Raw genomic sequence first — 21,981 nt, 5'->3', positions numbered from 1 at the left:
TAATGGATTAAAGGATGGACAGATGTGTTTGGAACCCATAGGGAGGTCACTGAATTAGTGAACTGACCTATCTGGAAAGATTGGAACATACTGATTTGACCCCCTGGTATTCCCTGCCTAAGGAAATTATGCTACAAATTTTAAGAGACAGAATTTGGGCTTGTGAGGCCACCCTGGGAGAAGCTGCAAGATGAGTTAATATTGCATATGGAAAAGAGTTTGAAAAGCATCCTACAAACAGATATTTGGATGAGCTTAATAGAGAGATTTTGCAAATTTAAGGTAAATTAACAATATTAATGTTAATCTGCACTGTTACCTTTCTCTTCTCATGCTAATGCTTTAACTGCAAATTTATGCCTAGATGAACTGTGATTTTGAGGTTTTTCTGAGAGGTAAAAGTTAATGTATAATTTGCTTTAGCAGACAATGAATTGTGCCTTTGTGGGTGCGTTGTGGTAACATGAGGTTTTTCAGGAAACATGACTTGGAGGAAAATAATGTCTGTCATTACAAATGAGGGCAGTTGTTTCTCAGACCTGAATGGATGATGCAGTGCTATGTATTGACTCCTCTCTAGTTAGATATTTTGTGCAATAAATCTGATGCCAGGAAACTGTTTTAAGTCTCAAAATAGCCAAAAGGTTAAACTGAAAAGACGCATCTACAAACGCTTCATGAGTCTCTGAAAGAACAGCCTTTGATATGCTGTGGGATTTAGATTCATGTCAGTCATCAAAGTGATAAATGCATCATCCATCACAAACAAATCCCTTCTAACTTTAGAGACCTCTATATGCCCAATGACCTGTACATGCCCACTTGGATCAGATGGATTCCAAAGAAGCCAGTCTTTCCTTAAATACACTGAGACACATAAGACTAGAACATTTAATGTATAAAGACCAATGTGTGTGCATATACATATGTTTAATGAATAATTAAAAATGACCATACTTATTGCGTACAAGGTTAAACAATTAAGTCCAGAATGCTACTATGTGTTGCATGGCTGAATAATTTACTTCCATGGTTGGACATTTCCCTAAAACTAGTTTTTAATAATGATGCAGTGTCTGTAACTGAATCTTTGAACTTGTGTTTGAGAGCTGGGTATGGTGTGTACCTGTCATGTCAGCACTCTAAAAAACAGTCTTTGGAGGATCAGACATTCAAGGTTAGGCTCAAGGTACATAGTGAGTTCAAATCCAGCCTGTGTTATATGAAACTTTTGAAGATATAAATGTTGAATGGACAGTCAATAAATTATTATTAATATTCTAATCTTGACTTATCAGTATAAAAATATTGGAAGATCATACAATTCTGTAAATTTATTATATGTGTTCATGACTTAAAATATATGCTAAAAAGTCAAGGAACACAATTGAAAGTTCCATTATTAAAATATGATGTAGTCATATAGGAAGTAGAGGTTTGGGAAGGCTCTGTGATTTTAGGCCAGTCTGGTATATAGAGTGAGTTCTAGGTCATCCTGGGTTGAATAGTATGACCTTGTCTCAAAACCAAAACCAAAAACCAAAACCAAACCAAACCAGCCAAACAAACCAAAATAAACAAACAATCAAAAAGGACAAACAATACTTATTTGTTTTGAATTTATATCTTCACTTTAGAAATATTGAACTGGTTATGTCTCATAACCTCTAGAACCAATGCCATAAACTGGAGTTAATCCCTCATGAACTGATCAATGAACAATGGTCTCACTTTTTAATAGTTTCTTCAAGGCTCACACATAGCATTTAAAAGAGATACATCGAAACATAGTGGATGTTACTAAATTTTTTTAATTGATTTGAAGTTTCCACAGCTTTACAGAAAAAATAATATAAAATCTGGCAACTGAAATAAACTTTAGCTAAAATGCTACAGGGTTACAGAGTAATGGATGGATCATGACTTTTATAAGACACTCCATCATGTTAGCAATCCACCTTATTCACAGAGCTGAGTGATAGCAAAAGAGTGTATCATATCATCTGAAAAATATCTTTCACTTTCCAGCAAAATATAACCTCAAAGAAACATCAATATTAGCTCAAAAGAAAGTGTCAAATATACTAAACTGTGTTTCAAAATTAATGAAGAGAAGACAATTATGTAAACTAAAGTTGTCTTAGTATAGATAGAACTTCTAATAAAACAATATTTATTACAGTTATTATATATCCTTTTTAAAATTGGGTTTTGAACAGCCTAGACACACTACTCTCATAAACTGAAGCTCACAGCCAGTCCAATCAATAAAATCCAAACCTGTTGGAAGAGGAGTCAACTAATATGGGAAAAGTTCAGATCTTTTCCCAATTCATTAAAACATTTTCTATCAAAATTTCCATGTAAAGTTTTAATGAATTTTATTTTACAAAAGGGACATATAAATGCTGGTATACTTTATGGATTTAAACATATGCCAAATGTGTATAAAAGTTAAACAAAAAATACTGTGTCATATCTTAGCTCTCCTCCTATAATCTCCTGCCTGTGCTTTTGGATAGACTAGCTGCATAGTCCAGTCCACACATCTTGGTCCTCACAGTGCAAGGAAGTTAAGCAACACCTACCCTTTTACATCTTGGATTTTTTTCCACAATAAGGAATAATTATTATCTCTTCCTGATGGTCAGATGGTATTTAAGTTGTAATACATCCAAGACAAATAGCTCTAACCACCCTTCTGGACAAAAAGCTTCCATTTGACTCTGAGAGAAAAAAGGGAGAGAAACATGGAGAAGAAAAGAAGGGAGGGAGGGGAGGAGGCAAAGCTCCACAAAAGGAGAATAAGCAATGCCAGAGAAAAACAATGCTCCTCCAGGTAATCAAACTTTAGATATACACCAAAGGCACAGCCAACTCTGTTGGTAATGTTTATACAATCCTGAGTCTTTATGCTAAGAAAAGTTAGACTTCACACATCTCGTAGAAAACACTAGCCTCTTTCAGAAGAAAAGGGGATGTAGATTGTAAACAGAAAATGGAATTGTTATCCTAGAAAGAGGCACATATGCCAAAATGGTTTGCATATGTTCCTTCCCTAAAAATCATTCTGGCTACCAGTGTATTAAAAAAAGAAATGTTTCAATATTGTAAGCAACATTCTTTAGAAGTTACCCCCTTTTCACATTCTGGTATTTTATGTCTCGGAGACTTTCTCTGTTCTTTCGGGTTTTATTTATTTAGTTTCATCTAACTCTAATATTTTATAAGACAGGTCTCTGAGCTCATATTCTCTTCCTGTGGTCTTTTGACAATCTCCACTGAGATTTTAATTTCATCCATAAGTCCTTCATGCTTTATCCTTCCTCTTGCTCCAGTTTTTCCATAGTATTCTTTTTTTGGTGCCAATTTAAATAGTTTTATTATTCCAGGTTACTTGTTTTGGGTCCCTGTGGAACAATGCTATACCCTCTACCTGGACTGACTTAATCCTCCTCTTTAATGGTGGGGCCTGAAGAACCACCAGCAGATAAAGCTGCCAGGCATTACTCCAGGCATGCCACCAGCACTCTGGTACAGCTTGGTAATGGTAGGATTGCAGACCTTCTCCAGTTCTTTCTGCTGATGCTCAAATTCTTCCTTCTCTGCAGTCTGTTTCTTATCCAGCCAGATGATAACATCATTGCACTTGTCAAAAATCTTCTGTTAGTCGTCATCATTGATCTTGCCTTGAAGTTTCTCATCTTCAACAGTTGCTTTCATACTGAAAGCATAAGACTCCAGTGAGTTCTTAGAGGAAACTTTATCTCTCTGCTTCTCATCCTCAGCTTTGTATTCTCAGCTTCTTGGACCATGTGCTCAATATCCTCCTTACTCCAGCAGCCCTTGTCATTGGTGATAGTGATCTTGTTCTCCTGTCCTGTGCTCTTATCTACAGCAGAAACATTGAGGATGCCATTGACATCAATGTCAAAAGTAACCTCAATCTGTAGAATCCCACGGGATGCTGGAGGTGCCTGTGAGCTCAAACTTCCCAAGCAGGTTGTTGTCCTTGGTCATGGCCCTTTCACCTTCATACACCTGGATGAGTATACCTGGCTGGTTGTCAGAGTAGGTGGTGAAAGTCTGGGTCTGCTTGGTGGGAATGGTGGTATTGCGCTTGATGAGGACAGTCATGACTCCACCAGCAGTTTCAATCCCAAGGGAAAGAGGAGTGACATTCAAGAGCAGCAAATCCTGAACATTCTCAGACTTGTCTCCAGATAGAATGGCTGCCTGGCCAACTGCACCATAGGCAACAGCTTCATCAGGGTTTGCTCTTATTCAGTTCTTTTCCATTGAAAAAGTCTTGCAGAAGTTTCTGAATCTTGGGGATTCTAGAAGAACAATATCATGGATCTGTGACTTGTCTAGTTTGGCATCTCGAAGCGCCTTCTCTACAGGGTCCAGTGTACCATGGAAGAGGTCAGCATTCAATTCCTCAAATTGAGCACGGGTAATGGAGGTGTAGAAGTCAATTCCGTCACAGAATCAATCTCAATACTGGCCTGGGTGCTGGAGGAGAGGGTGCCATTGGCCCGCTCACAGGCAGTGCAGAGACGCCGGACAGCTCTCTTGTTCCCACTGATGTCCTTCTTGTGCATTCGCATAAACTCAGCAATGAAATGGTTGACCATTTGGTTGTCAAAGTCTTCTCCACCCAAGTGGGTGTCTCCAGCTGTAGATTTGACTTCAAAAATTCCATCTTCGATAGTGAAGATTGACACATCAAGTCAAAAACCAGCACATTCCTTTCAGCTCCAACCTTTTTATCTAAGTCATAGGCAATAGCAGCAGCAGTTGGTTCATTGATAATTCAAAGTACATTGAGGCCAGCAATAGTTCCAGCCTGCCTCTGAGAGTCATTGAAGTAAGCTGGCACTGTGACCATGGCATATTGGTAACAATCTTTCCTAGGTAAGCTTCTACAATTTCCTTCATCTTTGTCAGAACCTTTGAGGACAGGGTAGAAACTTTTAGGCTTCCCTTTGTATTTGACTTGGACCTTGGACCTACCTATATCATTCACCAACATGAAAGGCCAGTGCTTCATGTCAGACTGAACAATAGCATCATTGAACCTACATCCGATCAGACATTTGGCATCAAAAACTGTTGGTGGGGTTCATAGCAACCTGATTTTTGGCTGCATCCCCAATTATCGTTCTGTGTTGGTGAAAGCGACATAGCTTAGTGTAGTGCATTTACCCTGGTCATTGGCAATTATTTCCACCTTTCCATGTTGGAAAACACCCAAACAGGAGTAGGCGGTGCCAAGATCAATGCCAATTGCAGGTTCCTAGACATGGTTGCTTGCCTGTAGGCCTGGCTATGCTGATGACGAGACCACACAGAAAACCAAGAGCTATGGGGTTGGGGATTTAGCTCAGTGGTAGAGCGCTTGCCTAGGAAGCGCAAGGCCCTGGGTTCGGTCCCCAGCTCCGGAAAAAAAAAAAAAAAAAAAAAAAAAAAAAAGAAAAGAAAACCAAGAGCTGGCTCCTCGTTCAATGAGCCATAGTATTCTTTAATTGGATTTTTATTCAGTCTTCAGCCCCAAGTCTTGCATTTAATTTTTCTTTATTGATGCCTAGTTTATGAGTTCATTCAGTACTTTGGTTGAATCACTGAGTGTGTGTGTGTGCGTGTGTGTGCGTGTGTGTGTGTGTGTGTGTGTGTGTGTGAGAGAGAGAGAGAGAGAGAGAGAGAGAGAGAGAGAGAGAGAGAGAAAGATTTGTGTAAGTATATTTGAGATTGGGTCCAACAACATAATGATGTGCTCTTGCCTTATAAAAATTCACAGCTAATATACTTGCAGAGGACTCAATTTAAAGTCCTACCATGCACCTGTGTGAACTCACAACAATTTCCAACTCCAGCTCCAGAAATCTTAGGTTTTTTTATGGTGTCACCTACACTCATATATACCCATAAATACACAGACACATAACTAAAAGTAAAATAATCATTTAAAAATAAATAAAAATCAAAGTGGCAATACTAACCCAGCATTCACCACTTTGCAGGGGAGATTAAGATTGTTGGTTATTGAGTTTCAGAATGATCCATGGCCCTGGATATAGTTATCATAATTTTGTTGTTAAAATTTCATTCATTCCTGGTGGTGATCATGTTTTATGATATCTTATAATACCTTCATTAGTAGGCTCAAAATTTACATTTGTTCAGCTTAATGAGAGGAATTTGGAGCTGCAGAGGTAATTTTGTTAATTTCTGTTTCCACAGGTCATTGATTCTAGTTAGCATTCCGAACTGCCACTCCCTGATTCTTGTTTATGAGTCGATGTGCTGAAATACGTTCCTTATTACCACTAGACTTGCCTCTAAGAAAAATAGATAATACTGACATAAAGATCCCTCTTCACCGAGTATTACTCAAACATTTTCAATCATTCAAATGTGATAAACACACTATGAAGTGGTCCTACCATTTCTCCAGTTAAAGATGTGAGCGATTATTAGCCCAAATGCTTGAATTACCCTAGATCCCTAGAACAAACGAAACTCAAGACGGATGATCAAAATGTGAATGCTTCACTCCTTCTTTAAATGAGGAAAAAGAATACCCTTGGCAGGGAAGGGAGAGGCAAAGATTAAAACAGAGACTGAAGGAACACCCATTCAGAGCCTGCCCCACATGTGGCCCATACATATACAGCCACCCAATTAGACAAGATGGATGAAGCAAAGAAGTGCAGACCAACAGGAGCCGGATGTAGATCGCTCCTGAGAGACACAGCCAGAATACAGCAAATACAGAGGCGAATGCCAGCAGCAAACCACTGAACTGAGAATAGGTCCCCCGTTGAAGGAATCAGAGAAAGAACTGGAAGAGCTTGAAGGTGCTCGAGACCCCAAAAGTACAACAATGTCAAGCAACCAGAGCTTCCAGGGACTAAGCCACTACCTAAAGACTATACATGGACTGACCCTGGACTCTGACCCCATAGGTAGCAATGAATATCCTAGTAAGAGCACCAGTGGAAGGGGAAGCCCTGGGTCCTGCTAAGACTGAACCCCCAGTGAACTAGACTATGGGGGGAGGGCGGCAATGGGGGGAGGGTTGGGAGAGGAACACCCATAAGGAAGGGGAGGGGGGAGGGGGATGTTTGTCCGGAAACCGGGAAAGGGAATAACACTTGAAATGTATATAAGAAATACTCAAGTTAATAGAAAAAAAAAAAAGATGTGAGCGATTGCTTCTATTCTATTTATGAGTCAGACTCTACTGTCTCATCCAATTGTATGTCATTCAATAAGGATATACTGGGTCCAATCACTACAAAGGACAAAATGCTGAACATGAAGGACATGCCAATACATATGCACTCTTTTCTTTCTTTTACAGAGTAGGTTATGGAAAACAAAGCAACAAACACAGAATGAGTCATAATAATGTCCGCAGGGAATGCATTCAGGTAACGGAAGGGGTTTGTCACAGACATTGATGTCTAGAAGACCTTGGCTCAGGGAACATGCAATCTAGTCAAGGACAGACCGTGTGGAAGTTACTTTTTAAATGCATGTATGAGTGGAAGATTGTGTGGGTTTGTGTGAGGAAGCACATGCAAGCAGGTGCAGTTGGCACTGAAGCCCAGGGAGGCCAAATTGTGCAGCAGTGATTTTTTTTCTTATTTGTATGTAAATGTTAGACATGTAAAGTGTGCAATTTTGACAAAGGAGATGTGTTCCTCCAAAAGCTAGTGGGGAGGAGTGGGTGGTTAAGTAATAAGAAAGGTGTCACTTAATATTTAGATGACATGCATCAAAAGAAGTGATTTTATCCAGGACTATCTCTTTAGCATCAATCCTCTTGTGAGAATAAAAGGTATTTTCTAAGCCTATTAAAACAGTAATTAAAGTCAACATTGTACTCAAGAGCTTTGACTGAGTAAGTCACACATTTTGGAAACAATGAGAAAGCAGTAGAGGAATAGAGAATTTGAAAAGATAAAGAGACTACAAAGAGAAACTTCAGAAATCAATATTTGACTTGCAATTACTTGAGAGTTAAGGGACACATAAATGTTGATTAACACTGGACTCATCTTGATGATAGAATGTACCCTCTTTTAATGTCTGTCAGAGTTTAGGATCTAATTGGATTCACTGATAGATATATTCCCTGCTTGTCTCTGGTTCGCAACAGCTGACCTAGAGAGGCTTTGGTTTCTGAATAGGCAGGTATATTTGTGGGTTTTTGTTTTCTCACACTGAGTCCTCATTTCAGGATCCCGTATTATATTCACAACAGAACTTCTCAGCCTGCAAACCTCTCTCAGCAGTTCAGTCTCCTAGCTACACAGCCATGTTCCTTACCAGGAGCCTTCTATGGAATCCTCTCTGGTTCTTTCCCTTCCTAGATCTGGAATTGGACCAGGTTGACTTTATATAGACTGACTTGTATGTCTTTGTTCTTTGGTCCACATTGTAACTCCCCAAGAGAAACTTCTGATGAAAGAGTGTCCAGAGGGCATCCCACTCTCACCCTTCATCTTAGAGGTCATTAAAACATCTTCAGCTTTCCAGGGAAGACTGTCTAAAAACCTCTGCTTTGCTCATGTGTCTCAAGTGGGTGAAGAGACCTATTTGTGTTGGGTCCCCCACCTTTATAAAAGGACCCACATGTAGTGGTTTCCTACATATTCATAAAATATTCATGGCTGTGAGGAATATGTTCATCCTTGAACTCACCTTTAGTTCCTTAAAGTTCCTTTTTATATGGTATTATATAAGATTTTAAATTACATATAACTGATCGGAACTTTAAATTATTTCTAGGGAACTTTCATATTGCTAAAATATTTTAAAAATAATAACATTGAAAAAATTGACTGTTGGGATAAGTCTTCCAAGTATCATCAATAAGTTTTTAATCCTTTCTGTTTGGAAAAATCAATTGTTTGAAATAATACATCGAGTGAGAATTCATAAGTAAACAGCACATTTATAAATGAGTCACACACCAAGGAAACGCAAAGTCATCTGGTCCTCATAATAAATTGTTAAGGTAATTATCAATAGATCTTGTAAAATGTGCTCATTCTTTTTAATGTAAAATAATCTACTTTGAATTGATATTTAACCCATTAATTAGCAAAATTGTAAGCCATTTATAACAGCTAATAACCTTAAACAAGCAGCATAATCAAACTTGAAAACTAAAGGTTCTTGTTCTGTAGATGTGTAATATTTGTCTGGAAATGACAGTTTATAGTTTTTATGACCTTCAGTACAGCCCCTGGGGATAAAGAAAGGTAAGCAGAGTTCTTGAATCTTCCTTAGAAGTACAATGGCTGTTGAGTCTAACCACAATTTTTGTGACAACAAAGATGCTAAATATAGACTAAAAATCTGCTGCTGATCTGTATCAGCAAAAGCCCAAATCCTCCAGAACTGACAAATTATAAACCACCCTCTATTAAGCTTCATTTATACTCTTGGATTTGTGTTTGAAAGTTTAAGATTCTTCTCTGGGAAACTTTTACAGCTTTCATGGAGATGAAGAATTTGTAATAGAAATGAGGCAATGACCCCAAAGCCGCACTGCTGAGCCACCAAATTCATAAAGAAAGAAGACCATGAATGAGGTCTGTTTTTCTCAAGGCTGAGTTAAGGGTGGATTATCGACATCTGTGTGTGGGAAAGAAGGCAGAATTCTAGAGCAGAGACTGTCCAAGAACACAGAGAATGTTCCTGAGATACCAACAAATTGGAGTATGGGAGGAACAGAAAGTTACTCAGACAGATGTACAGACATCAGAAGGGAAAGAAAGGAAGACAAAGATACCCAAACATTCTGATACAGTAATAGTAGTAATGTAACACACTGTGAGAACTGACCAATTACACAGTCAAATATTTTAAAAAGAATCCTCGAGACCCGGTGAGAGAGAGACCCAACCGCCTGGTCAGGTGGGCACTCCTGAGGCTGCAGAGCGGAAGAGACCACCAACTCTGCTCACCCCTGCCCACATCCCTGGCCCAAGAGGAAACTGTATAAGGCCTCTGGGCTCCCGTGGGGAAGGGCCCAGGAGCAGCAGGACCCCTGTGCCTGAGACACCGCCGGAACCTGAAAGAAACAGACCGGATAAACAGTTCTCTGCACCCAAATCCCGTGGGAGGGAGAGCTAAACCTTCAGAGAGGCAGACAAGCCTGGGAAACCAGAAGTGACTGCTCCCTGCACACACATCTCGGACGCCAGAGGAAAAAGCCAAAGACCATCTGGAACCCTGGTGCACTGAAGCTCCCGGAAGGGGCTGCACAGGTCTTCCTGGTTGCTGCCGCTGCAGAGAGCCCGTGGGGAGCACCCCACGAGCGAACCTGAGCCTCGGGACCACAGGTAAGACCAAATTTTCTGCTGCAAGAAAGCTGCCTGGTGAGCTTGGGACACAGGAAAGCAGAATTTCTCTAGGACCGGGCACGTTCTGTGTTTACCGGAAGTCCCACACCCGCGGATCCCGGCCCGCAGCAGCTCTCTGCTCCCAGACCCGGTGAGAGAGAGACCCAACCGCCTGGTCAGGTGGGCACTCCTGAGGCTGCAGAGCGGAAGAGACCACCAACTCTGCTCACCCCTGCCCACATCCCTGGCCCAAGAGGAAACTGTATAAGGCCTCTGGGCTCCCGTGGGGGAGGGCCCAGGAGCGGCAGGACCCCTGTCCCTGAGACACCGCCAGAACCTGAAAGAAACAGACCAGATAAACAGTTCTCTGCACCCAAATCCCGTGGGAGGGAGAGCTAAACCTTCAGAGAGGCAGACAAGCCTGGGAAACCAGAAGTGACTGCTCCCTGCACACACATCTCGGACGCCAGAGGAAAAAGCCAAAGACCATCTGGAACCCTGGTGCACTGAAGTTCCCGGAAGGGGCGGCACAGGTCTTCCTGGTTGCTGCCGCTGCAAAGAGCCCGTGGGCAGCACCCCACGAGCGAACCTGAGCCTCGGGACCACAGGTAAGACCAAATTTTCTGCTGCAAGAAAGCTGCCTGGTGAACTCAAGACACAGGCCCACAGGAACAGCTGAAGACCTGTAGAGAGGAAAAACTACACGCCAGAAAGCAGAACACTCTGTGCCCATAACTGACTGAAAGAGAGGAAAACAGGTCTACAGCACTCCTGTCACACAGGCTTATAGGACAGTCTAGCCACTGTCAGAAATAGCAGAACAAAGTAACACTAGAGATAATCTGATGGCGAGAGGCAAGCGCAGGAACCCAAGCAACAGAAACCAAGACTACATGCCATCATCGGAGCCCAATTCTCCCACCAAAACAAACATGGAATATCCAAACACACCAGAAAAGCAAGATCTAGTTACAAAATCATATTTGATCATGATGCTGGAGGACTTCAAGAAAGACATGAACACACTTAGGGAAGCACAGGAAAACATTAATAAACAAGTAAAAGCCTACAGAGAGGAATCGCAAAAATCCCTGAAAGAATTCCAGGAAAACACAATCAAACAGTTGAAGGAATTAAAAATGGAAATAGAAGCAATCAAGAAAGAACACATGGAAACAACCCTGGATATAGAAAACCAAAAGAAGTGACCAGGAGCTGTAGATACAAGCCTCACCAACAGAATTCAAGAGATGGAAGAGAGAATCTCAGGAGCAGAAGATTCCATAGAAATCATTGACTCAACTGTCAAAGATAATGTAAAGCGGAAAAAGCTACTGGTCCAAAACATACAGGAAATCCAGGACTCAATGAGAAGATCAAACCTAAGGATAATAGGTATAGAAGAGAGTGAAGACTCCCAGCTCAAAGGACCAGTAAATATCTTCAACAAAATCATAGAAGAAAACTTCCCTAACCTAAAAAAAGAGATACCCATAGACATACAAGAAGCCTACAGAACTCCAAATAGATTGGACCAGAAAAGAAACACCTCCCGTCACATAATTGTCAAAACACCAAAAGCACAAAATAAAGAAAGAATATTAAAAGCAGTAAGGGAAAAAGGTCAAGTAACATATAAAGGCAGACCTATCAGAATCACACCAGACTTCTCGCCAGAAACTATGAAGGCCAGAAGATCCTGGACTGATGTCATACAGACCCTAAGAGAACACAAATGCCAGCCCAGGTTACTGTATCCAGCAAAACTCTCAATTAACATTGATGGAGAAACCAAGATATTCCATGACAAAACCAAATTTACACAATATCTTTCTACAAATCCAGCACTACAAAGGATAATAAATGGTAAAGGCCAACATAAGGAGGCAAGCTATACCCTAGAAGAAGCAAGAAACTAATCGTCTTGGCAACAAAACAAAGAGAATGAAAGCACACAAACATAACCTCACATCCAAATATGAATATAAAGGGAAGCAATAATCACTATTCCTTAATATCTCTCAATATCAATGGCCTCAACTCCCCAATAAAAAGACATAGATTAACAAACTGGATACGCAATGAGGACCCTGCATTCTGCTGCCTACAGGAAACACACCTCAGAGACAAAGACAGACACTACCTCAGAGTGAAAGGCTGGAAAACAACTTTCCAAGCAAATGGTCAGAAGAAGCAAGCTGGAGTAGCCATTCTAATATCAAATAAAATCAATTTCCAACTATAAGTCATCAAAAAAGATAAGGAAGGACACTTCATATTCATCAAAGGAAAAATCCACCAAGATGAACTCTCAATCCTAAATATGTATGCCCCAAATACAAGGGCACCTACATACGTAAAAGAAACCTTACTAAAGCTCAAAAACACATTGCACCTCACACAATAATAGTGGAAGACTTCAACACCCCACTCTCATCAATGGACAGATCATGGAAACAGAAATTAAACAGTGATGTCGACAGACTAAGAGAAGTCATGAGCCAAATGGACTTAACGGATATTTATAGAACATTCTATCCTAAAGCAAAAGGATATACCTTCTTCTCAGCTCCTCATGGTACTTTCTCCAAAATTGACCATATAATTGGTCAAAAAACGGGCCTCAACAGGTACAGAAAGATAGAGATAATCCCATGCATGCTATCGGATCACCACGGCCTAAAACTGGTCTTCAATAACAATAAGGGAAGAATGCCCACATATACGTGGAAATTGAACAATGCTCTACTCAATGATAACCTGGTCAAGGAAGAAATAAAGAAAGAAATTAAAAACTTTTTAGAATTTAATGAAAATGAAGATACAACATACCCAAACTTATGGGACACAATGAAAGCTGTGCTAAGAGGAAAACTCATAGCGCTGAGTGCCTGCAGAAAGAAACAGGAAAGAGCATATGTCAGCAGCTTGACAGCACACCTAAAAGCTCTAGAACAAAAAGAAGCAAATACACCCAGGAGGAGTAGAAGGCAGGAAATAATCAAACTCAGAGCTGAAATCAACCAAGTAGAAACAAAAAGGACCATAGAAAGAATCAACAGAACCAAAAGTTGGTTCTTTGAGAAAATCAACAAGATAGATAAACCCTTAGCCAGACTAACGAGAGGACACAGAGAGTGCGTCCAAATTAACAAAATTAGAAATGAAAAGGGAGACATAACTACAGATTCAGAGGAAATTCAAAAAATCATCAGATCTTACTATAAAAACCTATATTCAACAAAATTTGAAAATCTTCAGGAAATGGACAATTTCCTAGACAGATACCAGGTATCGAAGTTAAATCAGGAACAGATAAACCAGTTAAACAACCCCATAACTCCTAAGGAAATAAAAGCAGTCATTAAAGGTCTTCCAAACAAAAAGAGCCCAGGTCCAGACGGGTTTAGTGCAGAATTCTATCAAACCTTCATAGAAGACCTCATACCAATATTATCCAAACTATTCCACAAAATTAAAACAGATGGAGCCCTACCGAATTCCTTCTACGAAGCCACAATTACTCTTATACCTAAACCACACAAAGACACAACAAAGAAAGAGAACTTCAGACCAATTTCCCTTATGAATATCGACGCAAAAATACTCAATAAAATTCTGGCAAACCGAATTCAAGAGCACATCAAAACAATCATCCACCATGATCAAGTAGGCTTCATCCCAGGCATGCAGGGATGGTTTAATATACGGAAAACCATCAATGTGATCCATCATATAAACAAACTGAAAGAACAAAACCACATGATCATTTCATTAAATGCTGAGAAAGCATTTGACAAAATTCAACACCCCTTCATGATAAAAGTCCTGGAAAGAATAGGAATTCAAGGCCCATACCTAAACATAGTAAAAGCCATATACAGCAAACCAGTTGCTAACATTAAACTAAATGGAGAGAAACTTGAAGCAATCCCACTAAAATCAGGGACTAGACAAGGCTGCCCACTCTCTCCCTACTTATTCAATATAGTTCTTGAAGTTCTAGCCAGAGCAATCAGACAACAAAAGGAGATCAAGGGGATACAGATCGGAAAAGAAGAAGTCAAAATATCACTATTTGCAGATGACATGATAGTATATTTAAGTGATCCCAAAAGTTCCACCAGAGAACTACTAAAGCTGATAAACAACTTCAGCAAAGTGGCTGGGTATAAAATTAACTCAAATAAATCAGTTGCCTTCCTCTATACAAAAGAGAAACAAGCCGAGAAAGAAATTAGGGAAACGACACCCTTCATAATAGACCCAAATAATATAAAGTACCTCGGTGTGACTTTAACCAAGCAAGTAAAAGATCTGTACAATAAGAACTTCAAGACACTGAGGAAAGAAATTGAAGAAGACCTCAGAAGATGGAAAGACCTCCCATGCTCATGGATTGGCAGGATTAATATAGTAAAAATGGCCATTTTACCAAAAGCAATCTACAGATTCAATGCAATCCCCATCAAAATACCAATCCAATTCTTCAAAGAGTTAAACAGAACAATTTGCAAATTCATCTGGAATAACAAAAAACCCAGGATAGCTAAAGCTATCCTCAACAATAAAAGGACTTCAGGGGGAATCACTATCCCTGAACTCAAGCAGTATTACAGAGCAATAGTGATAAAAACTGCATGGTATTGGTACAGAGACAGACAGATAGACCAATGGAATAGAATTGGAGACCCAGAAATGAACCCACACACCTATGGTCACTTGATTTTTGACAAAGGAGCCAAAACCATCCAATGGAAAAAAGATAGCATTTTCAGCAAATGGTGCTGGTTCAACTGGAGGGCAACATGTAGAAGAATGCAGATCGATCCATGCTTATCACCCTGTACAAAGCTTAAGTCCAAGTGGATCAAGGACCTCCACATCAAACCAGACACACTCAAACTAATAGAAGAAAAACTAGGGAAGCATCTGGAACACATGGGCACTGGAAAAAATTTCCTGAACAAAACACCAATGGCTTATGCTCTAAGATCAAGAATCGACAAATGGGATCTCATAAAACTGCAAAGCTTCTGTAAGGCAAAGGACACGGTGGTTAGGACAAAATGGCAACCAACAGATTGGGAAAAGATCTTTACCAATCCTACAACAGATAGAGGCCTTATATCCAAAATATACAAAGAACTCAAGAAGTTAGACCGCAGGGAAACAAATAACCCTATTAAAAAATGGGGTTCAGATCTAAACAAAGAATTCACAGCTGAGGAATGCCGAATGGCTGAGAAACACCTAAAGAAATGTTCAACATCTTTAGTCATAAGGGAAATGCAAATCAAAACAACCCTGAGATTTCACCTCACACCAGTGCGATTGGCTAAGATCAAAAACTCAGGTGACAGCAGATGCTGGCGAGGATGTGGAGAAAGAGGAACACTCCTCCATTGTTGGTGGGATTGCAGACTGGTAAAACCATTCTGGAAATCAGTCTGGAGGTTCCTCAGAAAATTGGACATTGAATTGCCTGAGGATCCAGCTATACCTCTCTTGGGCATATACCCAAAAGATGCCTCAACATATAAAAGAGACACGTGCTCCACTATGTTCATCGCAGCCTTATTTATAATAGCCAGAAAATGGAAAGAACCCAGATGCCCTTCAACAGAGGAATGGATACAGAAAATGTGGTACATCTACACAATGGAATATTACTCAGCTATCAAGAACAACGAGTTTATGAAATTCGTAGGCAAATGGTTGGAACTGGAAAATATCATCCTGAGTGAGCTAACCCAATCACAGAAAGACATACATGGTATGCACTCATTGATAAGTGGCTATTAGCCCAAATGCTTGAATTACCCTAGATCCCTAGAACAAACGAAACTCAAGACGGATGATCAAAATGTGAATGCTTCACTCCTTCTTTAAATGAGGAAAAAGAATACCCGTAGCTGGGAAGGGAGAGGCAAAGATTAAAACAGAGACTGAAGGAACACCCATTCAGAGCCTGCCCCACAGGTGGCCCATACATATACAGCCACCCAATTGGACAAGATGGATGAAGCAAAGAAGTGCAGACCAACAGGAACCGGATGTAGATCGCTCCTGAGAGACACAGCCAGAATACAGCAAATACAGAGGCGAATGCCAGCAGCAAACCACTGAACTGAGAATAGGTCCCCCGTTGAAGGAATCAGAGAAAGAACTGGAAGAGCTTGAAGGGGCTCGAGACCCCAAAAGTACAACAATGTCAAGCAACCAGAGCTTCCAGGGACTAAGCCACTACCTAAAGACTATATATGGACTGACCCTGGACTCTGACCCCATAGGTAGCAATGAATATCCTAGTAAGAGCACCAGTGGAAGGGGAAGCCCTGGGTCCTGCTAAGACTGAACTCCCAGTGAACTAGACTATGGGGGGAGGGCGGCAATGGGGGGAGGGTTGGGAGGGGAACACCCATAAGGAAGGGGAGGGGGGAGGGGGATTTTGCCCGGAAACCGGGAAAGGGAATAACACTTGAAATGTATATAAGAAATACTCAAGTTAATAAAAAAAAAAAAAGGAAAGAATCCAAATAAAAAAGATATTCCACACACAAAAAAAAAAAAAAAAAGAATCCTCAAATATAGGACTTGAGAGATGGCTCAGTGGTCAAGAGTTACCGTTGCACAGAACTGGAGTTCAATTTCTGGCATCCCTGACCAATTTCTTGCCACTGCTTCTAACTCCTGCTCCATGCCAATCGGACTATTCTTAAGGCACGCACACAGACACACACACACACACACACACAGACACACACACACACACACACACACACACGCTAAAAGTCTTATTTTAAAATCATGAAACGTCATTATTTGTCTGAAAATAGTTATATATTTTTATGTTTAAACTTTGAAAGCTGGAAATATTTTAATAAGCAAAAGTAATTTGAACTAATAGATAATTAACAATGTCTTTTTGCCTTCCATTTGCCAATTCTAACAATGCATATTACTACAATGCATATTACTACGAGAACATTAATGAAGCTGGACTATTGTCTCTGTTTTCTTTTTTCTTTTTTTTTTTGACAGTGAAGATTATTGACCATAATTTGCCCTTTTTTTATCTTTATTAACTTGAGTATTTCTTATTTACATTTTGATTGTTATTCCCCTTCCTGGTTTCCAGGCCAACATCCCCTTAGTCCCTCCTCCTCCCCTATTCTATGCGTGTTCCCCTCCCCACCCTCCCCCCATTACCACCCTCCTCCCAACAATCCCATTCACTGAGGGTTCAGTCTTGGCAGGACCTGCTGGCGAGGATGTGGAGAAAGAGGAACACTCCTCCATTGTTGGTGGGATTGCAGACTGGTACAACCATTCTGGAAATCAGTCTCTATGTTTCCTTAACAGTTAGTTCCTACAGCAGACAAGCAGATGAAGAAAGAGGGAAAATAATACTTTCAGAATGTATTTCTCATGCTTTCCTTTATGGCAATTTTATTAGTTTATTTTAAGAAATACTTCTGTTTAGAAATAAGCTTGTACTTCCAGGATTCTAAGTCATAAGGAAGGATTGTCTCTGATTTTGTTAATTCTTTACACATAAATGGATCAATATCACTGAGTACAATAGAGTCTTGCCAATAGGTCTCTCTGAGTTGATGCCTATCATAGTCAATGTTCTATCCCTGTAAAGAGATACCCTGGTCATGACAACTTTTATAAAAGAAATCACTTATTTTCGGACTTGCTTACAGGTTCAGAGGGTGAGTCCATTATCATCATAGCAGCAGGCCTTGCAGAAATTGTGCTGATCAGGTAGTTGAGACCTGCATCCTAATCCGCAGACTGAGGGGCAGGTGGGGGAGAGTGGCATAAACTTTTGAAACATGAAAACCTACTCACAGCGACATTCTTCATTTAACAAGGCCACACCTCCTAATCCTTCAAATCATCCCAAAATCAAGGAATTCTACTCCCCGGTCACTAAGCATTTGGACATAGGAGCCTAGGGGCCATCTTATTTATCCAATTTTTCCATGGTTCCTCGTGTCCAGCCAGTTAGAAGAATACACATCTAAGATCACAGAACAAAATCAGGAGCCAATGCCCAAGACAAGCACAGATCTTATCACTGTGATGGGACAATAGCAGTGGGCTCTTAGATACACTGGTTTCTTTCTCTTGTGCTTATGAGATTTCTTTCTGTATGTCAGTGTGCGATTTCTCATGGAAATAGAAATACACACTTCATTTTAACAAGACTTGGAACATATTAATGAAGCTCAGGCTTATCAAAGCATATAATTCCTCTTAGTAAGTTTCACAAAATGGGATTATCTTTATAAATTTTCTTTGATAATGATAAACCTCAACAAAATCATAAATAATGGTTAAATAATAAGAAAAATGAAAAATTCTCACCAAATATAACCAAAGTCAGAAGATATGGAAAGCTATTATTAATGATTTTATATTGTCTTTCAATGTTATTTTCATTAAAATTTTTGACTAGGGAATTAAATTTGTATTAATGTAATTAATTTGTATTGAAATTATTTTAAACACTATATAAAATTGGTTGTCTGAGTCCATGAACCACATGTGAATAAGATCTAAATGAATGAAGCTTGAGCAGAGAATGCTCTGTCAGTTTCAGGCAGTATGCACTGTGAGTTACCTTCCCACTCAGTGTCAACAGTCACAGAATGATTAATTGATGTTAATTTGTTTATTAAATTTAGATCCATCAAGGAAGTAAAGTTGGGAATCACATCAAAACTTCTGCTGTGAGAAACAAAGAGAAGCAGACCAACTTTAATGCAATGACTGACAGGTTCCTCAAATAACATCTGTCCTCCATAAACACAGAGAATAAAGGGGCAAAATGAGGAGAGAGAAGAAGAGAGAAGACTTGGGAAACTGCCTGGGACCATGCCAGGAAAACCCAAAATAATATCAGACAGTTGATATTATACAGTATGTACACCTTTGAAATTGTCATTTTCCCCATACGTGAGGACCATTTGCAAGGCAAGCCCTGTACCACTTCTCTCTCTAACCTTTCGTTTTTAAAATAACATTTCCTATTGTTAAGAAAAGCATCCACTGATAAATATGAATCCCTAAACACTGACACTGTCATATTTTAATCAGAATAAATCCCTCGGGTGATACCCAAATCAAAACAAATGTCTGCCCTAGCCCCTTTCTATTCCACTGCATGGTTTTCCTCGTTTTATTCATTCACTAATTGTTGAGGATTATTTTAGCTTAACTGTTTTAGATTAACTTCCTGTGAATAAACATGCACAGGTTTTTAGGTTAGTATAAGTTCTAAACTCTGTGCAATATGCCTAAAGGCATAATTTTAAAATTACTAAGTTACAGAAAAGACAATAATAGCACACATATCTTGTTTTGGTTACGGTTTTACTGTTGTGAACAGACACCATGACCAAGGCAACTCCCTTCAATGGACATTTAATTGGGGCTGGCTTACAGGTTCAGTCCATTTAATCATCAAGGTAAGAACATGGCAGCATCCAGGAGATATGGAGCTGGAGAAGCTGAAAGTTCTACATCCAAAGGCAGACAGAAGATTGTTCCAGGCAACTGGAATGAGGGACTTAAAGCCCATACCCACAGTGACACAGTTCCTCCAACAAGGCCACACCTCCAAATAGTGCTACTTTCTGAGCCAAACATATTCAAAGCAGCACATTCCACTCCATGGCCCCAATGCCTTGTTGAAACATGAATCTATGAGGACTGTAATTATAGCATAGTGCAAAATGCACTTAGTTCAACTTAAAAGTTCCCAGAGTCGATAGCAATTTCAACAATGTTAAAAGTCCAAAGTTCAGTGTCTCTTCTGACATCCATCCAACAACTTAACTAATCCCCAAAGCAAGTCAGGAAACCAGCTAGGCAAACTTCAAACTCTGAGTCTTCATGTGTGATGTCAAAGCAGTCTTCAGATCTCCAACTCCTTTTCATCTTTGTTGACTGCACAAACTTTCTCCTGGCTGGTTCTACTTCCTGTTAATAGATTTGTCAGCAGAAATCCCATGGCTCTGGCATCTGGAATATCTTGGGGTAGTCAATAAACTTGGTTACAGATTTTGAAGGGACTGAGGTAGCAGAATAAACTCCATCTTGTTTTTAAGTCTCCATTCTAAAAATCCTCTTTATGGTTTAACCAGGTGTTGTAAAGCAATTAGTTTAGAGGTCATTCTTTTACCCTCACATGTAATGCCCAGGCTTGTAAAGCTCCACTTGTGGTTTTTTCTGTTGCATCAGGAAGGTTTGTGGAATAAACAGAATAAAGGCTCTCATGTGCATCAGAGCTGTGGTTTCAGGTGGTCTCTTTGGGGTTTTTGAGATCAGGGCACAGCATTTGTTGTTGTAGGATCTACACATGATCTTCTGGGTTCCTCCAAAGGATTCAGGTCACTTCAGGTCACTTCTCAAGCTGTGCCCTCTGTAACAGTCTAGGCTCTGGTTGACTCTACTCCAGTGCTGCCACTATTTTTGGTGATCATCCCATGGTAATGATAGCTCCAATATCCAATAGCTGCAACTAGGCTTTACCAATAGTCTCTCATAGGCTCACTCCATGGTTCCAAGCCTCAACTTCTTTGCATGACACCTTCATACCTTCAAAACTAGTACCACCTGGGTGACAATTACACATTACCAAGTCCAGCTGAGGCATGAGGTATAACCTTAGCTATCTCTGGAACACAGCTTTTTAGTGCTCTCAGAAACACTTCTGAGATTTCTGCTCACCGATGCTCATCTCTTCTTTTTTTTTTTTTTATTAACTTGAGTATTTCTTATATAAATTTCGAGTGTTATTCCCTTTCCCGGTTTCCGGGCAAACATTCCCCTCCCCCCTCCCCTTCCTTATGGGTGTTTCCCTCCCCACCCTCCCCCCATTGCCGCCCTACCCCCAACAGTCTAGGACTGACCTTGGACTCTGACCTCATAGGTAGCAATGAATATCCTAGTAAGAGCACCAGTGGAAGGGGAAGCCATGGGTCCTGCTAAGGCTCATCTCTTCTTAATCACTGCTAATTTCTTCGCTCCAGCAAACCAGCATTAATTGTTCCAGCAATCCCTTCTCTTTTTGACCCTATACCCAAAGCCACATGGCCAAAACTGCTTGCTGGAACTGGAACATGCTCCCTTGTTCTATTACATCATCACCAGCTTTCTGTTTTCCAATTCTGTTATTGTCTAAGTTTGGCTGTCCTGTAACTTGCCCTTTGATAGGCCTTGAATTCAGATGTCTGCATGGTTTTGTCTCCTGAATGCTAGGATTAAAGGTGTGGTCCACCATGGCTAGACTTAAGCTTTTCTCTACTTAGAATTTGCTCTGTACCAGGCTAGGCTTGAACTCAGAGATCTCCTTGCCTCTGTCTTCTGATATCAAAAGTGTGTACCCCCTTGTCTGGATTTAAGCTCTCTGTGCCCATTATGCCTCAAGATCCAGGTCAAAAAACCTGTATCTTTTATTTCTGGATTCTAGTTCATTCCAGATGACTAGTCCATGTGAAAACAATAACAAAGTAATAACAATGCAAAGCCTAAATCATTGTAGTTGGTAGATTAGTGAAAGTAGACAGCATGGTTGGAGAACATAACGAAAGATTGTCAACCC

The 21,981-nt window shown here is 40.1% G+C and overlaps 1 pseudogene; it reads right to left on the bottom strand.

Moving 5' to 3' along the window:
• Positions 1–3,459: 3,459 nt before the first annotated feature.
• LOC134484698 (heat shock cognate 71 kDa protein-like) lies at positions 3,460–21,660 on the bottom strand (annotated as a pseudogene).
• Positions 21,661–21,981: the final 321 nt, after the last annotated feature.

Source organism: Rattus norvegicus, chromosome 1, assembly GCF_036323735.1.
Source record: "Rattus norvegicus strain BN/NHsdMcwi chromosome 1, GRCr8, whole genome shotgun sequence".
Lineage (NCBI taxonomy): Eukaryota > Metazoa > Chordata > Mammalia > Rodentia > Muridae > Rattus > Rattus norvegicus.
Note: the sequence above shows the minus strand (reverse complement) of the source record. Positions and strands in the feature narration are given on the sequence as shown.